At 39.1% G+C, this 10,813-nt stretch overlaps 1 protein-coding gene across 1 annotated transcript in view; it reads right to left on the bottom strand.

Annotated features, from left to right (window-relative positions):
* The window catches only part of LOC123379994 (sperm-associated acrosin inhibitor-like), a 114,104-nt gene that overhangs the window by 97,972 nt on the left and 5,319 nt on the right, over positions 1 to 10,813 (bottom strand). The gene's annotated exons all lie outside the window — the stretch shown is intronic.

Here is a 10,813-nt window from a genome sequence, read left to right as displayed (position 1 = left end):
ACAGCATGAAAGTTTTTTGTGTGTCTCGAGTCCATGAAATACAGCCAGACCAACACTAAACCATCCTGCACACCTCAAAAACTGATTGGAGGATTAACACAACAATCTACACAACCTAAACCACAGAATTCAGCAGGTACGCGGCATACAGAGGTGAACTTGGGGAGCGAGAAGCTGCGGGAAGGGAGCCGCTTTTGCGGACGGAGAGAGGACAGAGACGGGGGGTGGGGGGGAGAATATGAGAAAAGCACCCCTCCCCAAAAGAAGCTGGAGAGAAAGTGGAAAAGTGGAAACAGCCCCAGGGACTAAACTAAAAAGGGAGAAAGGAGAAAGGAGAGGGTTAAACTCCATTGAGACTGTAGACAAGGGGAGCGCAAAGGCTGCAACGCTGCAGCTACATACCTGGCGGTGCTCTGGTGGGAAAGGTGAACCCCTAGGAACACAGTGGGGTCCAGGAGGTTCTTGGACCACACGGGAAAAAGCGGTTCCACTGCTGGAAGGACATTTGGTGGAGACTGTTGAAGCCACCTGGTCCCAGCAGACCCCAGAGAAGGGCCACATTCGCTGGTGCTGGAACAATGTCATTAAGGGTGAAGCCTGGTGCCAGATGTGTGTTGTGATTTTTCCATAATCCCTGAAATGCTGTTGCTACACTATCTCGCGAACTTTTTCTGGGCCGGGCAGGCACCTGGCCGCAGTCTCGGGGCACCGGCAGCAGCAGGGTCCAGCAAGCGTTCCTGGGTGCAACCGACATTCAGCCATTGCTCATTGGCCATCGCTCCGTGAGACCCGCTTGCAGAGGGGCGGAAGGGGTCAAAGCCGCAGTCCTTCAGAAGTAAGGGGCCAGGGAAAACAGCCGCATCTGAGACAAAACTCAGGAGAGAGGTACTGCCTGGGGCTTGGTCACGGACAGTGAAAAAGTGGGGAGTGGATGAAAGCTGAAGACAGAGGATTGGTGCGTGATTGCTGATGGGAAGAACAGAGTTCCGATAGTAGAGACAGGCCATTTTCACTGCTCCCGCGAACGCGCATACACACCTACGAGCATCACAACGTTCCACCCCAGTAGGCTAGCAGCGCCATCTAGTGGTGAAAGGAGCAATTACACTGAGCCACGCCCAACTGGGCCAACCTTGCCCTTCAAGAACAAGTATCACTGTCTGCTTAGTTTATGGAGTATAAAGTGCTTCATAGTCTGACATCTAGGGGATGTCAGTAATTTCAGTCCTATTTCAATCTGTTAGCAGGTCCATCTATTCAATTTTCTTTCTTTTTTTCACTTCTTTTCCTTGAATACAGAAAGAGAAAAAATTCACTTTTATTTTCAATTTTTATTAAAAATATTTTTAATTGTTTTGCTATATTTTTTACTTTTATGTAAATTTTTTCAAGTTCTATTTTACTTCCATCATTTGTAGTCTACTTCAGTGTATTCACTTTTCCAAATTTTCAAACGATTTGTTTTTTGTTTCATTTCTTTTTCTTGAATACAGAAAGAGAAAATATTCATTTTTATTTTTAATTTTTATTAAAAATATTTTTCTTAAAATTTTTTCCACTATACTCTTTATTTTTGTGTAATTTTTTTCAAATTCTATTTTACTCCCATCATTTCATTTTAGTTTACTTCAGTGTATTCATTTTTTCAAATTCTCAAATGATTTCCTTCCCCCCCCCCAACTTTTTTCTCTAATCTATCAAACCACTTTCAACACTCAGACCAAAACACATCTAGGATCTAGAATCATTTATTCGATTTGTGTGTGTGTGTGTTTTTAATTTTTTAATTTTAATATTTTTTTAATTTTAATTTTTCTACCTCGTTAATTCCTTTTATCCCATCAAAATGACAAAACAAAGGAATTCACCCCAAAAGAAAGAGCACGAAGAAACGACAGCCAGGATTTAACCAACACGGATACAAGCAAGATGTCTGAACCAGAATTTAGAATCACAATAATAATAATACTAGCTGGAGTCGAAAATAGATTAGAATCCCTTTCTGTGGAGATAAAAGAAGTAAAAACTAGTCAGGATGAAATAAAAAAATGCTATAACTGAGCTGCAATCATGGATGGATGCCACAGCAGCAAGGACGGATGAGGCAGAACAGAGAATCAGTGATATAGAGGACAAATTTATGAAGAATAATGAAGCAGAAAAAAAGAGGGAGATCAAGGTAAAACAGCACGATTTAAGAATTAGAGAAATCAGTGACTTGTTAAAAAGGAACAACATCAGAATCATAGAGGTCCCAGAAGAGGAAGAGAGAGAAATAGGGGTAGAAGGGTTATGTGAGCAAATCACAGCAGAAAACTTTCCTAACGTGGGGAAACACACAGACATCAAAATCCAGGAAGCACAGAGGACCCCCATTAGATTCAACAAAAGCCAACCATCAACAAGGCATATCATAGTCAAATTCACAAAATACTCAGGCAAGAAGAGAATCATGAAAGCAGCAAGGGAAGAAAAGTCCCTAACCTACAAGGGAAGACAGATCAGGTTTGCAGCAGACCTATCCCCAGAAACTTGGCAGGCCAGAAAGGAGTGGCAGGATATATTCAATGTGTTGAATCAGAAAAATATGCAGCCAAGAATTCTTTATCCCCCAAGGCTGTCATTCAGAATAGAAGGAGAGAGAAAAAGTTTCCCAGACAAACAAAAATTAAAGGAGTTTGTGACCACTAAACCAGCCCTGCAAGAAATTTTAAGGGGGACTCTCTGAGGGGAGAAAAGATGAACAAAAATTTATATACATTTATATACATATATATATATGTTAATAAATAAACACCAAAAGCAACAAACATTAGAAAGGACCAGAGAACACCAGAAACTCTAACTCTACAAGCATGATAATGGCAATAAATTCATACCTTTTAGTTCTCACTCTAAATGTCAATGGACTCAATGCTCCAATCAAGAGACAGAGGGTAACAGAATGGATAAGAAAACAAGATCCATCTATATGCTGTTTACAAGAGACCCACTTTAGACCTAATGACACTTTCAGATTGAAAATAAGGGGATAGAGAACCATCTATCATGTTAATGGTCAACAAAAGAAAGCCGGAGTAGCCATACTTATATCAGACAATCTAGACTTTAAAATAAAGACTGTATCAAGAGATGCAGAGGGCATTATATCATAGTCAAGGGGTCTATCCACCAAGAAGACGTAACAATTGTAAACATTTATGCGCCAAATGTGAAAGCACCCAAATATATATATCAATTAATCACAAACATAAAGAAACTCATTGATAGTAATACCATAATAGTAGGAGACTTCAACACCCCACTCACAGCAATGGACAGATCATCTAATCAAAAAATCAACAAGGAAACAATGGCTTTGAATGACACACTGAACCAGATGGACTTAACAGATATATTCAGAAAATTTCATCCTAATGCAGCAGAATATACATTCTTCTCCAGTGCACATGGAACATTCTCCAGAATAGACCATATACTGGGACACAAATCAGCCCTAAGTAAGTACAAAAAAATCGAGATCATACTGTGCATATTTTCAGACCACAACGCTATGAAACTCAAAATCAACCACAAGAAAAAATTTGGAAAGGTAACAAATACTTGGAGACTGAAGAACATCCTACTAAAGAACGAATGGGCTAACCAAGAAGTTAAAGAGGAAATTAAAAAGTATATGGAACCCAATGAAAATGATAACACCACAACCCAAAACCTCTGGGACGCAGCAAGGCAGTCATAAGAGGAAAGTATATAGCAATCCAGGCCTTCCTAAAGAAGAAAGAAAGGACTCAGATACACAACCTAACCTTACGCCTTACGGAGCTGGAAAAAAAAAAAAAAAACAGCAAATAAAACCCAAAACCAGCAGAAAAGACAGAAACTAATAAAGATTAGAGCATAAATTAATGCTATCAAAACCAAACCAAACCAAAACAAAACAAAACAAAACAAAAAAAACAAAACAGAACAGATCAATGAAACCACAAGCTGGTTCTTTGAAAGAATTAACAAAATTGATAAACCACTTGCCAGTTGGATCAAAAAGAAAAAGGAAACAACCCAAATAAATAAAATCAAAAATGAAAGGGGAGAGATCACAACCAACACAGCAGAAATAAAAACAATAATAAGAGAATATTATGAGCAATTATATGCCAATAAAATGGGTACTTTGGAAGAAATGGACAAATTCCTAGAAACATATACACTACCAAAACTGAAACAGGAAGAAATAGAAAATTTGAACCAACCCATAACCAGTAAGGAAATTGAATAGGTAATCAAAAATCTGCCAAAAAACAAGAGTCCAAGGCCAGATGGCTTTCCAGGAGAATTCTACCAAACATTTAAGGAAGAGTTAACACCTATTCTCTTGAAGCTTTTCCAAAAAATAGAAATGAAAGGAAAACTTCCAAACTCTTTCTATGAAGCCAGCATTACCTTGATTCCAAAACCAGACAGAGACCCCACTAAAAAGAACTCCAGACCAATTTCCCTGATAAACATGGATGCAAAAATCCTCAACAAGATATTAGCCAACCAGCTCCAACAATACATTAAAAAAATTATTCACCACGACCAAGTGGGATTTATACCTGGGATGCAGGGCTGGTTCATTATCCGCAAAACAATTAACATGATTTATCACATCAATAAAAGAAAGGACAAGAACCATATGATCCTCTCAATAGGTGCAGAGAAAGCATTTGACAAAATACAGCATCCTTTCTTCATAAAAACCCTCAAGAAAGTAGGGATAGAAGGAGCATATAAGCCATATATGAATGACCCAACGCTAATATCATCCTCAATGGGGAAAAACTGAGAGCTTTCCCCCTAAGGTCAGGAACAAGACAGGATGTCCACTCTCACCACTGTTATTCAACATAGTACTGGAAGTCTTAGCCTCAGCAATCAGACAACACAAAAAATAAAATGCATCCAAATCGGCCATCCAAATCGGAGGTCAAACTTACATTCTTCGCAGATGACACAATACTCTATATGGAAAACCCAGAAGATTCCACCAAAAACCTGCTAGAATTGATTCATGAATTCAGCAAAGTTGCAGGATATAAAATCAACACACAGAAATCGGTTGCATTTCTATACACCAACAATGAAGCGACAGAAAGAGAAATCATGGAATCAATCCCATTTACAGTTGCACCAAACCCCATAAAATACCTAGGAACAAATCTAACCAAAGAGGTGAAAAATCTATACACTGAAAACTATAGAAAGCTTATGAAAGAAATTGAAGAAGACACAAAAAGATGGAAAAAGATTCCATGCTTCGGGATAGGAAGAACAAATATTGTTAAAATGTCGACACTACCCAAAGCAATCTACATATTCAACGCAACCCTATCAAAATAACACCAGCATTCTTCACAGAGCTAGAACAAATAATCCTAAAATTGTATGGAACCAGAAAAGACCCTGAATAGCCAAAGTGATCTTGAAAAAGAAAACCAAAGCAGGAGGCATCATGATCCTGGACTTCAAGCTATACTACAAAGCTGTAATCATCAAGACAGTATGGTACTGGCACAAGAACAAACACTCAGCTCAATGGAACACAATAGAGAACCCAGAAATGGACCCACAAACGTATGGCGAACTAATCTTTGACAAAGCAGGAAAGAACATCCAAAGGAATAAAGACAGTCTCTTCAGCGAGTGGTGCTGGGAAAACTGGACAGTGACATGCAGAGGAATGAACCTGGACCACTTTCTTATATGATACACAAAAATAGACTCAAAATGGATGAAAGACCTCAATGTAAGACAGGAAGCCATCAAAATCCTCGAGGAGAAAGCAGGCAAAAACCTCTTTGATCTTGGCCGCAGCAACTTCTTACTCAACACGTCTCTGGAGGCAAGGGAAACAAAAGCAAAAATGAACTACTGGGACCTCATCAAAATAAAAATCTTCTGCACAGCGAAGGAAACAATCAGCAAAACTAAAAGGCAACCGACAGAATGGGAGAAGATATTTGTAAATGACATATCAGATAAAGGGTTAGTATCCAAAAATCTGTGAAGAAGAACTTATCAAACTCAACGCCCAAAAAACAAATAACCCAGTGAAGAAATGGGCAAAAGACATGAATAGACACTTCTCTAAAGAAGACATCCAGATGGCCAACCGACACATGAAAAAATGCTCAACTTCACTCATCATCAGGGAAATACAAATCATAACCACAGTGAGATACCACCTTATACCTGTCATAATGGCTAACATTAACAACTCAGGCAACAACAGATGTCAGCGAGGATGCAGAGAAAGGATCTCTTTTGCATTGTTGGTGGCAATGCAAGCTGGTGCAGCCACTCTGGAAAACAGTATGGAGGTTTCTCAAAAAACTAAAAATAGAACTACCCTACGACCCAGCAATTGCACTACTAGGCATTTATCCATGGGATACAGGTGTGCTCTTTTGAAGGGACACATGCACCCCCATGTTTATGGCAGCACTATCCACAATAACCAAAGTACAGAAAGAGCCCATATGTCCATCGATGGATGAATGGATAAAGAAGATGTGGTGTATGTATACAATGGAGTATTACTCGGCAATCAAAAAAGAATGAAATCTTGCCATTTGCAACTATGTGGATGGAACTGGAGGGTATGATGCTAAGTGAAATTAGAGAAAGACCAAAATCATATGACTTCACTCATATGAGGACTTTAAGAGACAAAACAGATGAACATAAAGGGAAGGGAAACGAAAATAATATAAAAACAGGGAGGGGGATAAAACATAAGAGACTCATAAATATGGAGAACAAACAGCATTACTGGGCATGCCTTGCCAATCGAATTTGGCATGGAAGCCAAAGCCTATTTTCCTTGTTAAAACTAAGGGAACTTCATGGCTCTTGACATGAAATCTTTACCTGGTACCTTAGTCCTATCCCATTCCCTATGCCTGTATCCAGGCCTTGGTCATCTGACTGCTCTCCCAGTCCTTCTAAGACAAGGATTCTGTCAGAGAGGTAAGCTCTGTGGTTGGGACCTTGTGCCATCCCACGTCCCTCTGACTAGATGGCCAGCCTGCTAGCATTACCTCTCTTAAAAAAAAAAAAGAAAGAAAAAAAAAGAAAGGCTTGCTCCTAGTGCAGTGAGTGAGCTACACCCTCTAGTGGGGAAACCACATGTAATATATCCACCTTTGGAAGAATAACACCCAAAAGAAAATCCAACTCAAAGTGACTGATGTAAAAAAAAAAAAAAAAAAGGAAAAAGAAAAAAAAAAGGTGTGTGTTGAGGGGAATTTCTATGGCTCCCGCACCTGAAAAGTCCAGAGGAATCTCTGAATCAGGCATTGCTAGATCAGAGTCTCAGAAAAAGTTGCCAGAAACATGAAAAAAAAAGTTGCCAGAAATTTTTCTCTCCATTTTTTTTGGACCCATCTGTGCTTTCCTTGATGTTGTCTTCATTCTCAGATAAACACTGACCACCACCCCAACCTCAACTCAAGGCAGTTCTAGAGTTACAGTTTCAGTAGCAGAGTTTCCCTTCCCTAAAACTTCTAATAAAAGACTTAAGTCTTGTTTGACTCTTTGAAATAAGATTCGTGACTCAGTCTACAAGCTGTGGCTACAAGCAAGCTTAATTCTTATTGGAATGGACTGAATTATAAGGCATGGCAGGAGCCAGGGGTGACGCAGCCCCACTATATGGACGAGAAGATGATAAAGAATTGTGCCCCAAAGTTGGGAATATTGAGGTACTAACGCCAGGATAAATGAATGAGACTCAAGCAAAAACAACAGATGCGTTGACACTATCCTTTCTGGATGCCATCTTTCTCTCCCGAGTCTGAGGTTGTCCTCAGTCCTGTCCAAAACTCAGTGCACCTTTTTTTGTTTTTTTGCCTTTACTACAATTAACTATTTAGCATTTTTGTATCACAGTAACACTTTACCATCTTGGTAGAAAGCAAGGAAATGTCACCTAGAGATCTAAGCCTTCTGGAAAACATGCTTTCATACTCATACAAAATGATTTGACTTCCCATTCCACAAACCATGGGAGGTCTGGTAAGAGGACCCTAGGACCTTTATGTTCTTCCTACTTGTTCTGTATCCCTAATTTTGCAGAGTTCTCCATCAGTCCCTCATTTTGCCTTCTGATACTGACGTCTCATCCCCTACCACTTTGGTGCAAGTTAGACCCTCCCCACCTTCCTTCATTCCACAAGCACTTTCAAGGCGATTTGGGGTAACAAATGTTTTGTGAAGGTTTAAGATAGTAAAGGAGGACAATGGCTAGCAATCAGAAAATTTATCAGGATTCTTTTGGTTAAGAGTGATAAAACCCCAGCTGCAACTTAGCTTAGGCTAAATAAGAAATGTGTGGGCTCATGCAATTAGGAGGATTCAGGGTGGGTCTTTTAAAAAATATTTTCTTTATTTTGAGAGACAGAGTGAGCAGGGTAGGGGCAAAGGGAGAGAGGGAGAGAATCTTTATTATTATTATTTTTTATTTTATTTTTTATTTTTGAGAGAGAGAGAAGCAGAGAGAGGGAGACACAGAATCTAAAGCAGGCTCCAGGCTCTAAGCTCTCATTACAGATCCCGACACGGGGCTTGAACCCATGAACCATGAGATCATGACCTGAGCTGAAGTCAGTCACTTAACAGACTGAGACACCCAGGAGCCCCGAGACAGAGAGACAGAGTGGGAGAGAGAGACACAGAGAGAGAGAGAGATAATCTTAAGCAAGCTCCATGCCCAATGCAGAGCCTGACATGGGGCTCAATCCCACAAACTATGAGGTCATGACCTGAACTAAAATCAAGATCTGATGCTTAAATGACTGAGTCACCCAGGCACCCCCACCCCTCCCCAGGGTAGCCTTAATTCATGCGTAGCCACAGACTTAAACAATACCAAGAATCCATCCATGCCCTCTGCTAGCCTTTAATTACACACTGGTTTCATCATCTCCCACAGACTCTATCTACGTGAGTAGATAGTGGCTGCTACCTCCCCTGTCATGTGTCCTTACAGTCAAAAGGAAAAGGGTTGGGGGTGGGAAGCAAGGAATGCTGGGACCCAGTCCTATCAATATGCAATTACAATCCCCAGATATGAGAAATCAATTTTTTTACGTGATTAAGTGTCTGATAATCCCCAAAAGATGAAATGTGAACATAAAAATGAAGATAAAATTATATCTATATTACTATTTTGTGTTAAAAGACAGTCTATAAATAATTGGCATTTAAACTATTTGTCATATTTTAAGAAAATCTAGCATATTAAAGAATGTGATGGATGAACCTTATTCCAATTTGAAGTTTTTAATTGAGTATTGATTTGAACTTAGAATTTTAAGTTGAAAGAATAAGAATTTATTAAGACTGTAAATATTATTAGCATTCTGAGAAGTTGTCATTTGTCATATTTATGTTTATATAAATTTGTTTATTAATTTATATATTAACATAAACTATATATAAATATATAACTATATATATTTACGTTTATGTAAGTTGTTATTTGCCATATTTATATGTTTAATTGGATAGAATTATAACATTTATTTATTTGGAAAGGTTTTGTTTGCCAAGCAATTGAAGCACTTAAAAGGAAGAATTGAGTATATTAGATTTATCCATGCATTCATGAATTCCTTCATTCAACAAAACTTACTGTGTGCCCACCCTCCATGTGTTTATTTTTTATTTTTAATTTTTTAAGTTTATTGATTTATTTTTGAGAGAGAGAGGAAAAAAGAGAAAGAGAAAGGAAGGGAGAGAGAAAATCCTAAGCAGGCTCCATGCGGTCAGTTGAGCTGAAATCAAGAGCCAGCTGCTTAACCGACTGAGCCACCCAGGCACCCCCTGATGTGTTTATTTTTGAGAAACTGATTCACCTCTATGCTTATTTGTCTGTCTTCCCTTACCATACGGAAGGGTGAAACACACCCACTTGTCATCACAATTGTTTCCTTGCTCCTCATCCAATGCCTGGCCCCAGAGCAAGCACTCAGGAAATATATACTGAATGAATGAATGAACTATGTCTGGACCAAAATGCAATCAGCTTTTAAAAACTACAACTGTTCTCTCCCTGTTACCTTTTGAATCGAAGGACCATTGACTTCAGTCCCAGTACTGGGTTCGCCTAGATGGGCCCAGCTCGCTGGCATTTTCCATTTCTTTCCTTGTAATCCTCAATGACATTCACCTTCTGCCTGTAGGGAGGTAACCTGTTCATTCAGCTAAGATGAGGGGGAGAATCACAGGACAGGCAAGGGGAAACAGTGAGTCCTGTGTGCAGCTGGGACATACTATCTGTGAAGGGAAACGAAAATGAAATGGTAGACTACAACCAATGTGTACTGGGCCTTGGATGTCTGATTAACAAGTTACATATGCATACTCAAATTCAATCACAAAGAAGCCATTGACATAATCCATAGGATACTTTAGGAAGATCAATCAGATTGTCACTTGGAGAAAAAATTATGACTGTACAATTTAGTAATTAGGGATATGGGTTTTGAAGTCAGCTCAAATTTCACAATGATTCTTTGCAATTTACTAGCTGTGTGACCTTTAGCAAAATACTTAACTTCTCTGAACCGGAGTTGTGTTACTTATAAAATGGAGTGATACGTAGGCCCCAGAGTTCATTGGATTAAATGTGATGATGTACTTAAATGATTGGTAGAGTGACATTATGATTAAAAGAATCCAAAACCTAAACCAAAACAAACACAATAAAAGTAAGACTTTGCAGGGGAGAGGCTAGAGCCAGGATGATCAGAGACACAATTAAGAAGTA

This window comes from Felis catus, chromosome A1, assembly GCF_018350175.1.
Source record: "Felis catus isolate Fca126 chromosome A1, F.catus_Fca126_mat1.0, whole genome shotgun sequence".
Classification (NCBI taxonomy): Eukaryota; Metazoa; Chordata; class Mammalia; order Carnivora; family Felidae; genus Felis; species Felis catus.
This window is presented reverse-complemented; position numbering and strand designations above follow the sequence as displayed.